Source organism: Scyliorhinus torazame, chromosome 12, assembly GCF_047496885.1.
Source record: "Scyliorhinus torazame isolate Kashiwa2021f chromosome 12, sScyTor2.1, whole genome shotgun sequence".
Classification (NCBI taxonomy): Eukaryota; Metazoa; Chordata; class Chondrichthyes; order Carcharhiniformes; family Scyliorhinidae; genus Scyliorhinus; species Scyliorhinus torazame.
Genome location: NC_092718.1, coordinates 24,444,536 through 24,462,972, shown reverse-complemented (window position 1 = coordinate 24,462,972; position 18,437 = coordinate 24,444,536). Strand labels below are relative to the sequence as shown.

Sequence of the window (18,437 nt, the reverse complement as noted above, 5' to 3'; positions counted from 1 at the left end):
AACGTTCTGCAGGAGGAACATTGCACTACCTTTCCTGCCATCCCCCTAGATAAAAGAAGAAAAAAAAAGAAAGAGCTTACCTGTTATTCACTCCCCTTCTCAGCAAGCTATCACTCAGCAACCTCTGCGCCCCGCACGATAACACCTGAGGGAAAATAAAACAAAAACTACTTACCAGTCACCAGCCAATCCCTTACCTGCAGGCTGTGATGTCACGATTCAACTTCTTTCTTATTCTACCTGCCCTCGAGTCTTCCTCTTGATCTTTACAGCGGTTGTTATTTTTTGGTTAGAGGAGGGGGTAGGGAGGGAAACACTGAAGAAATGTTTCGAGTTTAAGTGTCACTTGACAACAGCTCCTCCATAAACCACCTTCAAGTTAGGGTGAGCACACGGACGTATGCAAATTTCCCCCGCAACAGCCAATCAGCAGCTCCGCTCTACCGCCCTCTGCTGGATACTTGTCGTCACTTGAACAGCTTGGGTCTCTTGCCCAGGCACACCTTCAAGTTAGGGTAGAGTGGTGCCCAGTGTTCCATACAAGTTTAATATAACCTCCTTGCTTTGGTCTTCGCTGCCCTAAGCAATAAAATATAGGGTGCTTTATGAACTGTGCTCTCAACCTGTACTAGCACATTCAATGGTTTATGTACATCTACATCCCCTCTGCTCCTGTATCCCCCTTTAGAATTGTACACTTTATTTTATGTTGTCTCTCTGTGCTCATCCGACCAAAATTAATAACTTCACACTTCCCTGCATTAAATTTCATTTGCCACTTGTTCTGCCCATTCCATCAACCTGCCGGGTTTATCTTTGCGCTTTTTTTTGGAACAAGCTGCAACAATTGCAATTCTCCATTTCTCTGGAACCACTCCTGTGTTTTTGGAAGACTGAAAAATAGAGTTCTTCACTCTTGTATGGATTATGTGTGTTCCATCCCTTGTTACTGCACTATGTCCATCGTTTTCATTCCGTGAACCTCCCGGCCACTCCAATTCTACTCAATCATTTTATTTCCAAATCTTGGCAATTGAAAGTTGAAATAAAGCCAGTTAAGGCATTGACACAAAGAAACATTCAATCTACCCTAACGTGTAGCTTGAAACCATGAACAAAACAAACCTTTACAAAGTGCAAGAGCCAAGTCATGAGCTTGGCAAACACTTTGTGAGGACATCAGCTTTTTAAAATCTGCTCCTTCATAGCTTTTTTGTTGTGAAAGACAAACTGACTGAGAGTTCAGAGATAATGGTTGCTTCTCTCTCCTCTTTAAAATGCTCCTTAAAACCTATCTCTTTAACCAAGCTTCTGGTGCTACCAGCTCCTCACGTGTTAAATTATGTTAGCTAGGGCAGCACGGTGGCGCAGTGGTTAGCATTGCTGCCTCACAGCACCGAGGTCCCAGGTTCGATCCTGGCTCTGGGTCACTGTCCATGTGGACTTTGCACATTCTCCCCGTGTTTGCGTGGGTTTTGGCCCCACAACCCAAAGATGTGCAGTGTAGGTGGATTGGCCAGGCTAAATTGACCCTTAATTGGAAAAAATAATTGGGTACTCTAAATTTTAAAAAAAGGTGCTATATGAATGTGACTTGTTGTTGTTGTACTGTCTGGCTAGCAGACTTTCAAGCAATCCAGGCATTAAAGTGGCAACCAGTACGAAGCAGTATTAGACACTGGGGCATAGCAGAGAGTTGTGATTTTGCAGGCTAACCTGGATAATGCAGAGCTCAAAGTTTCAACTTTGATGTCAGTTTATAGTAAAGGCCACATTCCAAATATTTACAGAAAGTTTCTGATTTCTGTTCAAGTCTGTTGCGCTCTCAGAGTCAGTACTAAAACACCAAGAATATAATTTCAGCAACAGATTGGCAAGCTGTGTGGTCTTTACTTATTCCTAGGCTCTTTATGTAATTTACCTGACAGGGAGACAAAGAGTATCAAATGACCCAACGCAGTCAAGTTTCCTTTATAGTCTCTGTGTCCACTGAACCAAAAATACACATTTGAGTTAGTCCATTGTTCCTACTGGTGAGGGTTTCAGATGGTTCTGGGCGAGATTGTTTGACTTATTCACACATGAGCTTGTATCTAATGGAAGTACTGAAATACCATGGTTAGGGTGAGTTCTATACTCTTAATTTCCTCTTCGATAACTTCTGTACCATTACCATTTCAGAATAAAGCTCCCTCTCCCAGTTTGGCATCCAGCTCAAAGGGCCAATGTACCACTCACTCAGCCATACTTAGCAGACAGGTTCCGATGTCGATGATCTCAATCGAGGGATAATTCAAACTATTTTTGATGTCGGGATTCGAGTTATGGGAGATACGTAGCCAGATTTCTGACTCCTGATTGCTATTTGGTGACTCCTGCTGGAAAGTTTGTGGATGGTGGATGTTGACTGACGAATGTATTGGGCTTGGCTGTGATTCTCTCCTCAGTAAAATTCATTTTGTTGGCTTCTCCATGATGAATGGCTGTTTGGAAGCTCAACCAGGGATAAAATATCATTTATAGATCCATAGCTCAGAAAGGCCCATTTTCAAATCCCTTCAGTTTCACCCCTCCCTATGTCTGTTACCTCCCCAGTTTACAATATCTGTGCCTTTTTCCAATTTTAACTTCCTGCGCATCCCTGACTTTAATCACTCCACCACACACAGAGATACTTTTGGTTCCTAAGACTTAATTCCGGAATTCCCTCCCGAATCCTCTCTTCGACTCTGACATTCTTTCCTCCTTTAAGATACTCCCTTAAGTCCAACTTTTTGTCACATGTTTTATGAACTCCCCCTGTGGATCATTATCGGATGTGAGCCGTTTTATGTGCAGTTTTGGTTTCCATATCTAAGAAATATGAAGATCCACCAGGCTGATTCCTGGGCTGGCAGGATTGACGTCTGAGGAGAGATTGGGTTGGACTGGACCTGCATTCACTGGATTTTAAAAGAATGAGACGGGGTCTCATTGAAGCCTATAAAATGCTGTCAGGACTGGACAGAATGGATGCAGAAATGTTGTTTCCTCTGGTTGTGGGGGTGGGGGGTTGTTGGGCTAGAACAAGGGGTCACAGTGCCAGGATATGGGGTAGGCCATTTAAGACTGAGGTGAAGAGAAACTTTACAGAGAAGGGGCGAAATTCTCCCCCAACGGCGCGATGTCCGCCGACTGGCGCCAAAAACGGCGCCAATCAGACGGGCATCGCGCCGGCCCAAAGGTGCGGAATGCTCCGCATCTTTGGGGGCCGAGCCCCAACATTGAGGGGCTAGGCCGGCGCCGGAGGGATTTCCGCCCCGCCAGCTGGCGGAAATGGCATTTGTTGCCCCGCCAGCTGGCGCGGAAATGCAGCACATGCGTGGGAGCGTCAGCAGCCGCCGACAGTTTCCCGCGCATGCGCAGTGGGGAGAGTCTCTTCCGCCTCCGCCATGGTGGAGGCCGCCACGGCACAGGCCCGCCCGCGGATCGGTGGGCCCCGATCGCGGGCCAGGCCACCGTGGGGGCACCCCCCCGGGGTCAGATCGCCCCGCGCCCCCCCCAGGACCCTGGAGCCCGCCCACGCCGCCTGGTCCTGCCGGTAAATACCAGCTTTGATTTACGCCGGCGGGACAGGCAATTTCTGGGCGGGACTTCGGCCCATCCGGGCCGGAGAATTGAGCGGGGTGTATAAGAAGGAAGTAGATAGATTTCTAGACTCTAAAGGCATCAAGAGGTATGGGGAGAGTGCTGAGTATGGAGTTGAGATAGAGGATCAGCCTTGATCATATTGAACCAGCAGGCTCAAAGGGCCAACTGACCTACTCCCGGCTCCTATTTTCTATGTTCTTACTGCCAGAGTTTTCCAGCCCTTCACGCCAGTGGGATCTACCAATGTGAACGGAGATTTCAATGATCTGTCGGCCCCGCGGCAGGAAAAGCTGCGATGGGGTGCTGGGTCTTGAAAATTCCAGCCTATGATTCCAAATTTTGTTTGACAATGCTTATGTGAAGCACATTATTGCGCAAAGGTGTTATTGTAAATAGAAGCTGTTGTACTGAGGTTATGTACAGGTGATACGCAATAGAATTTCAAAGTATTTAAATATATTTTGTGGAAAATCAAAATGGAGGGTTCTCCCATACTATGAACTGAACATTAAGCGGGACAATATAGGCACTACATATTTTGGTTGTTTGTACTAATGTGCTTCACACTAAACCCATAAGAAGCTGTTGCTATGCAGAAACCTGGGTGAACAATTGGATGCAGTGACATAAATTTGAATTTCTGCAGACACAGGTTGCAGAGGAAGCTTCTGGAAGCTTCAGAGAAAGAGGGGGAAAGGCAGACAGAAGCAATTAATGTCAACGTTTTGAGATCTTGGGAAAAAGAATCAGTTGAAGTTGGAGAATTGAGAGATTGAGAGGAATTGATGGCTGTCAATGCCTTCTCAGAAGGGATGTGGATGAGGTTAGCAGAGTGGTTAGCCACACAGCTCCAGGGACCAGGGCTCAATTCTGGCCTCGGGTGACTGTGTGGGTTTCCACCCATAGTCCAAAGATGTGCAGGTTAGGTGGAATGGCCATGTTAAATTGCCTCCTAGTGTGCAAAAGGTTGGGTGGGTTTACTGGGTTACGGGGATAGGGTGGAGATGTGGGGTTAAGTGGGGTGCCTTTTCCAAGGGCCAGTGCAGACCTGATGGGCTGAATGGCCTCCTTCTGCACTGTAAATGCTATGATTTGAAGTGACGGTGGACTGCGAGAAGCAGCAAGATTCCATTTAAGAGGTGACCAAGAGCGCACATGGATAAAGGGAAGGCGGAACAGACTATTCTATTCTAGTTATAAAGAAGTGCTTGACCAGTTAATTATGACCATGTTGTAGCCGCTGCCTCCTAGCAATAGAGAGGTAATCCAGTGGCAATCAGCCATAAAAATGTTGCCCCAGTGATTGTAAAGCAATTAGCCAGTAATAAACGCAATGGTTATTTATGGAGCATTAAACAACAAGTACGCTTTTATTTCCTGGGTTATTTCACTTCGTGGAAACAAAATTGAAATTGAAGTGGGAAAAGGAGCTTTGGGACTCAACCCATGGGAACCAGGCTTGAGAACTGGTTGAATCAGTGAGTCTTCAATTTTTTGCTCAGTTTGCTGAACCCTCACTGCACAGCTGATCAAGTGCATCTCACGCGAAGATGGGATCAGCTTGGTTATGATCTATAACCCAGTGATGCATCAGTCAGAACATTTTTGGAGACAGGGCTAGTGGGTAGACAGGTCAGCTGGAACTCATTTAGATTTATGTTTCGATTAAGTTCAAAAAATCAGATTTGCCCATTGCTGTCACATTGGACGACACTGGTTGCAGTGACCCCTTGACACTGTTGCATCACAGCGCCACGGTCCCAGGATCGATTCCCGGCTTGGGTCAATGTCTGTGCGGAGACTGCACGTTCTCCCTGTGTCTGTGTGGGTTTCCTCCGGGTGCTCCAGTATCCTCCCACAGGTCCTGAAAGACGTGGGGCGTGATTCTCCGACCTCCTGCCGGTGTGGCGGGGGGGGGGGGGGGCGTAAGTCCCGCCCCGCTGCTCCGATGCCGGCTGCCGAATTCTCCAGCGCCGTTTATATGGCGGGAGCGGGGATCACGTCGCGCTGGTCGGGGGCCGTTGGCAGTGGCCCCCTCGGCGATCCTCCGGGCCCCGATGGGTCGAGCGGCTGCCCGTTTTCGGCAGTCCCGTCGGCGTGAAAGTCCTCGGGGGGGCACAGGGAGATCCGGCCCCCGGGGGGGAAGGGGGGGCACGGTGGCCTGGCCCGCGATCGGGGCCCACTCTTTCCCTCCGTGCCGGCCTCTGTAAAGCTCCGCCATGGCTGGCGCAGAGAAGAAACCCTCTGTGCATGCGCAGGGATCACGCCCGCGATTGTGCGCATGTGCTAGAACACGCTGGCACTCCCGCGCATGCGCCAAAATGCACCGGCCGGCGGAGGCCCTTCGCCGCCGGTTGGCGCGGCGCCAACCACTCCAGCGCTGGCCTAGTCTCCGGAAGTGAGGAGGACCCCGACGCCAGAGTGATTCATGCCACTTTTTGGCGGCGGTACGGCCCACCCACCGGTTGGGGGAGAATCCCGGCCGTGCTGTTAGGTGAATTGGACATTCTGAATTCTCCCTCTGTGTACACGAACAGGCGGCGGAGTGTGGCGACTTGGTGATTTTCACAGTAACTTCATTGCAGTGTTAATGTAAATCTACTTGTGACAATAATAAAGATTATTATTATAAAGGAGTTTGTATGGCGGTTAAAGGGGAGGTGTAGCACTGCTGGGCATTTTTATTTTGCAAGTCTCAGTTCTTGGAATGGAATGTCCCCCCCCCCCCCCATTTCCTTCCACGTTGAGTTTAATTACAACCGTTCAGGTCAAGAAAACCACATGTTTGAATCAAAGTTCCCTTTGCTCGGTCTGACCAAGCACTCCCTAGACAGGTCTAGTGGGAGTTAAATGTACAAAAGCACCTTTAATTGGTATTGTGCCTTTCGTGCAGTGAAACAGGCGGGGAATGGGCGAGGCTACGGAGAGTTTGGAACACAAAGATGGGAAAAAAATTTTGCTTCTTTACAGGCCTATCAAGTTCCCCAACTTCAAATGCAGTGTATCAGAAATGTGTCTGACGGGCGGCATGTGGCACAGTGGTTAGCACTGCTGCCTACGGTGCTGAGGACCCGGGTTCGAATCCTGGCCCTGGATCACTGTCCGTGTGGAGTTTGCACATTCTCCCTGTGTCTGCGTGGGTTTCACCCCCACAACCCAAAGATGTGCAGGCTAGGTGAATTAGTCACGCTAAATTGCCCCTCAATTGGAAAAAAAATAATTGGGTACTCTAATTTTATAAAAATAAATAAATAAAAAGTTCTGAATTCAGAACTCAGAAGTGCAATCCCCAGTGTAAATAGTGACAATAGCAGTCTGTAATGAAGTCTTTTGTGCTGGGGCCCACGCCAACTAAGTATTCACACGACACTGACCAGACCAATCTCATGTAGAATTCAAAGACATAAATGACTTCTATCAGACCACTTTATTGGACCTGAACCAAGGTCCCAAAGGCAAGAGTGTCGTCCAACCCATTGCATCATCCAATCTCTTCAGTTCAAATTAATTTCAGGAGGGTGACATCAGCCTACCCCATGGTGCTCAGCTGTGCTCTGGAACTCTGCAGAGAATACTGGCTCATAAACAAGATTTTTCTTCATCAGTAGAGATTACAGGGTGTAAACTGGGCTCAGTAGGGTCCTCAGGATTCATAGTACAAAGAAAAATCATCCTCTGTGCTGCTGGGGACAATGGACAGTTAGGTTCCACTGCAACACCAGTGGTCTATCTGACCACTTAAAATGGATCATGTTTTTGAATAAACTATTAATCTTTTAGGATCAGTAGGCAACTTTATCTGTCTTGTTGCTGTTGGATCATGGGAATTCGTTTAGAAGAAGTATCGAGTGATGGTTAACACGGTGGCACGGGCAGCACAGTGGCGCAGTGGATAGCATTGCAGTCTCACGGCGCCAAGGTCCCAGGTTCGATCGCGGCTCTGGGTCTCTGTCCGTGTGGAGTTTGCACATTCTCCCCGTGTTTGCGTGTATTTCGCCCCCACAACTCAAAAGATGTGCAGGCTAGGTGGATTGGCCACGCTAAATTGCCCCTTAATTCGAAAAAATGAATTGGGTACTCTAAATGTATTTTTAAAAAGGTGGCACAACCACAGCAGTCATTCAGTTGTTTGTCATTATATAGGACCTTGTGATAATGATGGTCATTTAACTTAGTCATTTATTCAGCCATTCACACTCTACATGCCTTTTTGATAATTTTCCTGTCTCTTTGTTGTTGTGTATCTCTCTCTTTCTTTCTGTCTGTGTGTCTCTCTTGCTGTCTTTGCCTATATTTTTGCCTATTTCTATCTGTCTCGTTTTACCTGTTCCTGTGACCCAGCGCCATTTCCCTATGCATGTCTCTATGTGTATCTCTCTTTCCATGCCTGTGCTTTTTTCTTTTTGTGTTTCCCTCTGTCTCTTTTATTTCCTCTTGCCTACACGTGCCATTATCTATATTAATGGGCGGCAAGGTAGGACTGTTGCTTCACAGTGCCATAGTCCCAGGTTCGATACCCAGCTTGGGTCACTATCTGTGCGGAGTCTGCACATTCTCCCTGTGTCTGCGTGGGTTTCCTCCGGGTGCTCCGGTTTTCTCCCACAAGTCCCTGTAAACAAGGGGCTGTTTAGCACAGGGCTAAATCGCTGGCTTTGAAAGCAGACCAAGGCAGGCCAGCAGCACGGTTCAATTCCCGTAACAGCCTCCCCGAACAGGCGCTAGAATGTGGCGACTAGGGGCTTTTCACAGTAACTTCATTGAAGCCTACTTGTGACAATAAGCGATTTTCATTTCATTTCATTTCATTTCCCCGACGTGCTGTTAGGTGAATTGAACATTCTGAATTCTCCCTCAGTGTACCCAGAGTGTGGCGACTAGGGGATTTTCGCAGTAACTTCTTTTCAGTGTTAATGTATGCCTAGTTGTGACAATAAGAAAGATTATTATTATTAATTATTAGTGGTTATACATTCACAATCAAACAACATTTTCATTCCGGTCACAAATATGCGTGTCCGAGTACAGGAAAGAAGAGGGTGATTACTTAAAAATAAAGTCATTCAATGTTAGAAGTTCATGCTGACTTAAATTTTCCTTCCAGATGGATTTATGCTAAGCAATGAGGTTGCAACGACAACTAGAATCACTGTGGTGAAATAGGTCAGGATTGTGCACCTTCACCTCTGGAACACAAGGCAGGGTAAGTTGATAATTATTCTTTCCTTGCTGATGTTGATGTGGCTGCTATTCTGAGTTTCAGTTTGCTGTATTTATTTAATGGGAACCAATATAAGAACATGAGAAATAGGAGCGGGGATACACCATTCGCTCATCCAGCCTGTTCTGACATGCAATATGTTCATCATTGATCTTCTGCCTGAACTCTGCTTTCCCACTATTCCCCATATTCCTCGAGAGATTTCTATCTCAGACTTAAATGTATTCAATGATGTAGCATCCCCAGGTCTCTAGGGTCGACAATTCCAAAGACTCACAACCATTAGAATCAAGGAATGTTTCCTTTCTCAGTCTTAAATGATCAACCCATTATCCAAAGGCTGTGCCCAATGTTGTAGATTCTCCAGCCAGGGTATAGTGTCTAGCTTACCAAGACCCTTCAGAACCTTATGGGTTTCAATGAGATCATCTCCTATTCTTCTAAATTCCAGAGAGCTTAGGCTAAATCTACTCAGCCTCTCATCATAGGACAACTCTCTCTTTTCAGGAAACAATTTAGTGAACTCTAGCTGGGCCACCTCCAATGCAAAATGTATCCTTCCTTAAATATCGAGACCAAATCTGCACACAACACGCCAGTGTAATCTCGCCAAACCCCTGTACAACTGTAGCAGGACTTCCTAATATGTCTACTCTAATATCCTTGCAATAAAGGCCAATGTGCTATTTGTTTTTCTAATTGCTTGCTGTACCTGCGTGCTAAAGTTTGGTGTTCCTTGTACACCCTGTGCAAACTTTTCAGGTTGCAATTACTCTCCCCCAGCACTGCATTTTACCAACTCAGTTTTGTGTCTCCCAGCTCTTTAACTTGTTCTATGCTCTCATCAACTCTACTTTTTGCTTCCTAAATTGCAGTAAGTTTTTCTGTGCAACAAATGATTGAAAATCAAAACATCTCATAAAGTTACCTCCGAATATATATCTATATATATATATATATAAAACTTAAACATGGAACCTGAATAACACCTCTGTGTCCTAGACCAATCATTCCCCTGCCTCTAATCCCACTTCATCTGAAGATTACACCCTGGAGGCAAGTTTAACCTATGTGTGGTGTTTGCACATTCTCCCCGTTGTGGCCTTGGGTTTCAAACCCACACCCAAAGATGTGCAGGTTAGGTGGATTGGCCACGCTCAATTGCCCCTTAATTGGAAAAAGAAATTGGGTACTCTAAATTTACAAACTAAAACCTAATGGGCCCAGCAGAAAACTGTTCTGAAAGAAAAATTAGGCTGGGTGTGACATCGGACGGCCAATTCACCCCCATCGGTTTCTACTGGGTGGGTGGAGTTAAGTTAACTCTTTTGTCTTAACTCCCCAGATTCAATGCGTTGGGATATTGACCGGTTAGATACAGTGAAATGAAAGTTCACCATCATCCCTCAGGCTGCTCTCCCCTTTTTGAGAAAAAGAGCTGACTGGTGATGATTTAACCTGAGGGTCACCACACCTCAGGGGCAAGGTAACCTCAGCCAGTACAGGAATTTAACCTGTGCTGTTGATATCACTGCACGTCACAAACCAACCATCCAGTCAACTGAGCTAACCGACCCCCTGGTACTATATCCTAGCTATATTGCTTCTGTTTATTATATAGTCATACACTGCTACTGTTTGTCAAACCTCTGTGTAGTATCACAAAGCACACTGCTGTCACCCTGTATGTGTATGTATATAGGCATATATATGTAATATATAATGTGCTACTGAGTATAACATTTCCAGAGACTGGGCATTCGAGACTGAAGGGGGACAAATATAAAAATAATTGCAATAAGTTCACAACAGAGCAGAAAAAACTATTTTATAGATAAGGTTGTAGCAGTGTCCTCATTAAAAGATTAGACCATGTCAACATTTAATGATGTGGAGATGCCGGCGTTGGACTGGGGTGACCACAGGAAACATGGAAACACAGGAATGTTAAATTCAACATTTAATGGTTGAAATAAGTAGATATGGGAACAAAGCAGACACAGATGGATTTCTTCTGTGGAGGATAAACACCAACATGGACTGGAATAATCTATCCCTCTCATGTAATTTCTAAACAGTCCCATGTATTTTGAAATATGTCTATGGTACAATTTCTGTCACCTTTAATACAAATATTTAAAGAAAGAGAAACAGTAATGCTGAGCTGGTGTTAGAGTAAGATCTACACCAGCAACAGAAAATACCGCAGGAATGTGCCTTTCTGCAACAGTTAAACCCTGCAATCGTAAAGATAGTTTACACATAGTTCCCCCTTGGAATAATGCATTGTGTGCAACAACCACAGTAAGGGAAACTGAAACTGCTTCAAGGTATTTTACAGTACAAGATACTCTAAATGAGAATCTAAAGAGCATAGTCATCATAGGGATCAATCAGCATGGGTTTAAAGCTTACACTTTAAAAACCTGTGGAAGTAACCAAGTGAGTGGATAAGGTTAATTCAATGTGTGTAGTTTGCTTGGATTGTGAGAAGGCTTTCCACAATGTCCCTCATGTGGGAGGTTAGCAAGGAAGATTAAAGCTCATGGAATAGATGACAAATTGGTTAGGTGGATTGAGACCTGCCTTAGTAATAGAGGCAGAAGTTGGTAATTGATGGAAAAAATCTCTCATTGGGGGGAAAAAAGTAACCCGCTGAGTTCCACCAGGATTTGTTCTGGAAATTCTTAGTTCATCCATCCAGAAAGACCCCAATCCATCTCATTTTAACATCTTTTTAAAAATATATATTTTATTCCAAACATATTCAAAAGTACAAAAGCATAAATAATAACAATCTTTATTATTGTCACAAGTAGGCTGACTGCAATGAAGTTATCAGAGAACATTCTCCATGTCTCATGGTTTACAGTGGAACAAACATGAACAGTCCCCACCATGTCTCAAAGCCCTCCGCTGATTTCCTCAATTCGAACTTAATCTTTTCCAGCCGAAGGAAGTATTACAGGTCCCCCTGCAAGGCCGCCACCCCCGGCGGCATTATCGACCGCCACTCCAGCAAAATCCTTCGGCGGGCAACTAGAGAGGCGAAGGCCATAACATCGACTTTCCTTCCCTCCATCAGCTCTGGCATTTCCGATACCCCAGATATCGCCACCATAGGGTCCGGCCTGGCCTCTACCCCCCCAATCTTTGCTAGCATCCTGGATACCCCGTCCCAGTATCTCTCCAACTTCTCACAGCCCCAGAACATATGCACGTGGTTTGCTGGTCCTCGACCACACTTCTTGCACTCGTCTGCCACCCCCTGAAAGAACCCACTCATCCTCGCCCAAGTCATGTGCAGCCTGTGTACCACCTTAAACTGAATCAAACTCATCCTCACACACGAGGAGGTCGAATTCACCCTGTGCATTGCCTCACTCTGCACTCTCCATCCTATCTCCCCCCAAACTTCTCCTCCCATTTCTCCTTAATCCTCACCACCTGCGCGACCCCCTGTTCCTCCAGCCACCCATATATATCCCCAATCCTACCCTCCAATTCCACATCTGGGAGCAGCAACCGTTCCAATAACTGGTCCAATAACCGCTCCAATAAGATGTATTTCGGCAGCTTGGGAAACCCTCTCTATCCTTTCTGTGCAAAGTCCCTCACTTGCACATTCCTGAATTTGCTTCCCTTCAGAAGCTCTACCCTACCCCGCAGCTCTTCCAGACTTGCAAACCTCTCCTCCAGGAATAGGTCCCTCGCCCTCACCAGCCCCACCTCTCTCCACCTCCTATACATGCCATCCGTCTCCCCTGGCTTAAACCCATGATTCTCACATAGCGGTGTTGGCACCAACATCCCCTCAATCCTAAAGTGTCTCCTCAGCTGGTTCCACACCCTAATCATGGACTGTACGACTGGGCTCTCTGTGTACCTTCTCGGTGCCAGCAGTAGCGCTGCCTTCACCATGGCCCTCAGGCTGGACCCTCTACAGGAGTCCTCCTCCATCCTCACCACTCTAATCCCTCTACTTCCCACCTCCGCCTCACTTTCTCCACATTCGCCACCCAATAACAGAGCAGATTTGGTAACACCAATCCCTCTTTCTGCCTCTGCTTCTGTAGCAGGGCTCTCTTCACCCTAGGTACCTTTCCCGCCCATATAAACTCCAAAATCACTGATTCCAGTGTCCTGAAAAAGGCCTTCGGAATGAAGATCGGGAGGGTCTGCAATACATAGAGGAACCTTGGCAGAACATTCATTTTCACCACCTGGACCCTCCCCGCCAGTGTCAGGTGTAATGTATCCCATCTCCTACCGTCCACCTTTATCTCCTCCGCCAACTATGTTAGGTTCCATTTGTGCACCGTCGCCTCTTTCACCGGAAATACCTCACTTTTTCCCACATTCAGTTTATAGCCGAACAAGGCCCCGAAACCCTCTGATACAAACAGCAGCAGGTCATCTGCACACAGCGACACCCGGTGTTCCCTACTCCCCCTTGTAGTTCCCTGCCATTCTGCTGACCCCCTAAGGGCCATCGCCAAGGGCTGCATTGCCAGCAGAAACAACAGCAGCGACAGCAGACACCCATGCCTCATTCACCTGTACAGCCCGAAGCTCCTTGAACTCACCCCGTTTGTCCGTACACTCGCCACCGAGGCCACATACAGCAGATGCACCCACGCCACAAACTTCGACCCAAACCAAACTTGCCCAGAACCTCGTACAGGTACTGCCACTCCACCCGGTTGAAAGCCTTCTCCGCATCCATAGAGACCGCTATCTCCGGTACCCGTCCCTTCGATGGAGTCAAGATCACATTTAGTTTCTGCCTGATGTTACTGGGAACTTGCCTGCCCTTCAAAAGACCCGTTTGGTCCTCTGCAGCCATCCTCCCTGCCACTAACTTCACCAACACTTTCACATCTGTATCCAACAGTGACATGATCCACACTCTAGAGGGTCCTTCCCCTTCTTCGGAATTAGCGTTGCTGTCGCCTGTGTCAGTGTCTACGGCAGCTCTCCCTTCTCCAGTGCCTCGCTAAACGCCGCCGATAAATGGGTGCGAACTCCTTGTGGAACTCCGCTGGGGGCATCAAGGTGGTGCAGTGGTTAGCCCTGCTGCCTTATGGCACTGAGGATCCGGGTTCGATCCTGGCCCCGGTTCACTGTTCGTGTGGAGTTTGCACATTCTCCCCGTGTCTGCATAGGTCACACCCCCCACAACCCACAAAGATAAGGTGGGTGAATTGGTCACACTAAGTTGCCCCTTTATTTGAGAAAAAGAATTGGATACTCTAAAGTTTAAAAAAAGAACTCCGCTGGGTAACTGCCCACCCCTTGGCCTTCCCCGACTTCATCCCTCTTATGCTTTCCATCACTTCTCTCAACCTTAAGGGCTCCTCTAGTGCCTGTCTCCTCCCCTCATCCAACCATGGGAATTCCAGCCCATCCAAAAGTGTCCCATGTCCCTTCCTCAGAACCGGTTCAGTCCTATACAATTTCTCATAATATTCCCTGAATGCCTCATTTACCTTGCCAACACTACCTCCCTCTTCCTTGTCCACACTCTCAGGATTTCTCTAGACGGGGCCTGCCTGTAGCTGATGGGGTAGCATGCTGTTCTCCTCTCCCAATATTTGTACTACAACCCCCTCGTCCTCCGTAGCTGCTCAACAACCTTGCCCGTCGTCAGCCTGTCAAACAGCCCTTGTCTACTTTCTCATCGCCAATCCCTCCTTGCTGGGGCCCTTGAATATTCCCTGTCCACCTCCATTATCTCATCCAATAACCGTTCATACTCCTCCCTCATTCTCCTATCCCTGTGTGCCTTGAACGAGATAATCTCCTCCCGGACCATCGCCTTCAATGCCACCCAGAATGTGGCCGCCGATACCTCCCCGTTCTGGTTCAACTCCACATAGTCCTTCATCACCGACCGTGACTTATCACAGAACACTTTGCCCACTAAAAGTCCCGAATCTAACCTCCATCCCGACCTCTGCTCCTGCCTCGAGTTAACTCTAACCTCCGGCCAATGCGGTGCATGGTCAGAAATAATGATTCCCACATATTCTGCCCCCACCACCCCGAACCAACGCTTCTTGGCTCACCAGAAAGAAATTAATTCTAGAGTATACCTTGTACACGTGTGAGAAGGAGTACTCCCTCTCCCCTGGGTTCCTAAACCTCCACGGGTCCACCATTCCCATTATTTCCATAAACCCTCCCAGTTCCTTCGTCAGCTTCGACCTCCCCATTGACATGGGGTTCGACCAGTCCACCCTCGGCTCCAATTCCCAATTAAAATACCCTCCCCTGATCAATTGATGCATGCCCAGGTCTGGAATCACTCCCAGCAACCTCTTCACAAACCTCACATCATCCCAATTTCTTGCAGAAACATTCACTAGCACCACCGGCGCCCCCTCCAACATCCTGCTCATGAACACATATCTCCCGCCTGGATCCCGCACTTCCTTGGCCCCTACAAACCCCATCCTTTCGCTCAACAGGCTGACAACCCTCCGCGACATTGAATCGAACCCCAAGTGAAATACCTGACCCACCCATCCCTTTCCCAACCTGATCCTTCACCCGGAGCTGCGTGTCCTGCAGAAAGCAAGGTGGCACAGTGGTTAGCACCGTTGCTTCACAGCTCCAAGTTCCAGATTCGATTACCGGCTTGGATCACTGTCTGTGTGGAGTCTGCAAGCTCCCCCCCCCCCCTCCCCATCCTCCCCCCACCCTTCCCTCCTTGGTCTGTGCAAATGGCTCCCTGCGGATATCACCCTCCCCCACCCAAACAAAGGCACATTTCACCAGCTCCGCTCCAGTGTCCGGATAGATTCACAGAACTCTGTTCTCCTCCCATTCGCAATTCTGCTTCTCCCTGGCTCATTGCAGAATCTTCTCCTTCTCAACAAACTTGTGGAGCCTCACAATCACCGCCTGGGGGACCTGGGCACTCTATCCACCTCTGGGGCCTTGTCCAGCACCCTCTTTGCCACCAGCCCCGCCAGTATCCTCGAGACATACCTTGTAGCACACCCGCGGACAAGCCAATGACGCGGACGTTCTGCCTTCTAGATCTCCTCACCTGCTCCTCTACCTTTACCCTTAACGACTTACAAAGGTCCGTCAGGAGCCCCACCTCTGCCTCCAATGCCACCACCCGATCACTGGTTGGGCATCACCTTCTCCATCTCCCGGATCTGCGATACCTGTGCCTCCAGACACTTCTCGACTCTCTCCATCGAGCCTTTCAAGGGTGCTACCCATCCTTTAATGGCCTTTGCTCCATCCTCCTGCATCTCCGTTCTTTGCTGGCGGGACACCTCTCTTTTTTAAAAATAAACATTTTATTGAAGTATTTTTGGTTTTACAACAACAAAATAAACAATGTACATGAATGTATAAACATAGTGCAAAAGCCGTCTTCCTCCCTTACAGGTCCCACCTTTATTAACCCCTACTCCAAGCTAAACTAACCCCCCTCCCCCCTTTCTGTTGATGATTAATTTTCAGCAAAGAAGTCGACGAACGGTTGCCACCTCCGGGTGAACCCTAACCGTGACCCTCTCAAGGTGAACTTGATTTTCTCCAAACAGAGAAAGCTAGCCATATCCGATAGCCAGGTCTCCGACTTCGGAGGCTTTGAGTCCCTCCAAGCTAATAGTATCCGTCTCCGGGCTACCAGGGAAGCAAAGGCCAGAACGTCTGCCTCTTTCTCCTCCTGGATTCCCGGATCTCCCAACACCCCGAAAATCACCACCTCTGGACTCGGTGCCACCCTTGTTTTTAACACCGTGGACATGACATCTGCAAACTGCTACCAAAATCTCCTAAGCTTCGGACATGTCCAGAACATGTGGACATGGTTCGCTGGCCCTCCCGCACATTTTGCGCACCTGTCTTCCACCCCAACGAATCTGCTCATCAGGGCCACTGTCATGTGAGCCTGGTGAACGACCTTGAATTGTATCAGGCTGAGCCTGACTCTACTCAACGCGTCTGCCCATAGACCATCCTCTATCTCTCCTCCCAACTCCTCCTCCCACTTGCACTTCAGCTCCTCAGTCTGCATCTCCTCCGACCCCACAAGTTCCTTGTAAATGTCAGAGACGATCCCTTCTCCCACCCACCCTCTGGAAACTACCCTGTCCTGTATCCCCCTTGGTAGTAGGATCGGGAAGGTTGAAACCTGTCTACGTAGGATGTCCCGCACCTGCAGGTACCTGAATTTGTTTCCCCTCGCCAACCCAAACTTCTCCTCCAGCGCCCTCAAACTCAGAAAGCTACCCTCTATAAACATATCCCCCATCCTCTCAATCCCTGCTCTCTGCCATTTCCGGAACCCCCCATCGATACTTCCCGGGGCTCGCGCAGCACGGTGGCGCAGTGGTAGCACTGCAGTCTCACGGCGAAGAGGTCCCAGGTTCGATCCCGGCTCTGGGTCACTGTCATGTGTGGGGTTTGCACATTCTCCCCGTGTTTGCGTGGGTTTCGCCCCCACAACCCAAAAGATGTGCAAGGTAGGTGGATTGGCCTCGCTAAATTGCCCCCTAATTGGAAAAAATGAATTGTGTACTCTAAATTTATAAAAATTAAAAAAATTAAAAGACAAATACTTCCCGGGGCAAACCGGTGGTTATTACAGATTGGAGACCAAACCGATGCTCCCTTTGCTCCCACATGCCTCCTCCATTACCCCCAGTCTCTCAGGGCAGACACCACCACGGGGCTGGAGGAGTACCATGCCGGCGGGAACAGCAGAGGCGCTGTTACCAATGCCCCCAAACTGGTGCCCTTGCATGAAGTCGCCTCCATACGCTCCCATGCCGACCCTCCCCCCACCACCCACTTCCTGATCATGGCTATATTCGCCACCCAGTAGTAGTTACTGAAGTTTGGAAGCTGCAGCCCGCCCTCTCCCCGGCTCCGCTCAAGCATTACCAAGCATGACACTGAAATACAAACATGAATCTCAGGAGGACCGTCATCTTCACCGTCTGCACCCTCCCAGCTAGTGACAGCTGGAGCGCGTCCCACCTCCGAAAAACGTCCATCATTTGGTCTACTAATCAGGCCAGATTTAATTTGTGCCGCTGATCCCATTCTTGTGCCACTTGGATGCCTAGGTACCTAAAACTTCCCCCTACCACTCTAAACGGCAGCTCCCCCAGTCGCCTCACCTGTCCCCTCGCCTGGACCGCAAACATCTCACTTTTCCCCATATTTAGTTTATACCGCGAAAACCGGCCAAATTCCCCCAGAATCCTCATGATTTCTTCCATCCCCTCTATTGGGTCCGATACATACAGGAGCAGGTCTTCTGCGTAAAGCGAGACTCTATGCTCCCCCCCCCCGGACCAGCCCCTTCCAGACCCTTGAAGCTCTCAGTTCAATTGCCTGCGGCTCTATGGCTAACGCGAACAACAGTGTCTCGTCCCCCGATGCAGCCTAAAATAGTCCGATGTTGTCCTATTCATCCGTACGTTCACTACAGGAGCCTGATAAAGCAACCTGACCCAGTCAATAAAGCCCCGCCCAAATCTGAACCGTCCCAGCACCTCCCACAGATATTCCCATTCCACGCGATCAAAGGCCTTCTCTGCGTCCATTGCGACCACTA

At 48.2% G+C, this 18,437-nt stretch overlaps 1 long non-coding RNA gene across 1 annotated transcript in view; it reads left to right on the top strand.

The window, feature by feature from the left end:
• LOC140387156 (uncharacterized) overlaps positions 1–18,437 on the top strand; it is a 312,793-nt gene that overhangs the window by 168,579 nt on the left and 125,777 nt on the right. Inside the window, exon 2 of the long non-coding RNA XR_011933742.1 lies at positions 8,732–8,830. This is a non-coding gene — a long non-coding RNA (uncharacterized lncRNA). The remainder of the gene's footprint in view (positions 1–8,731; positions 8,831–18,437) is intronic.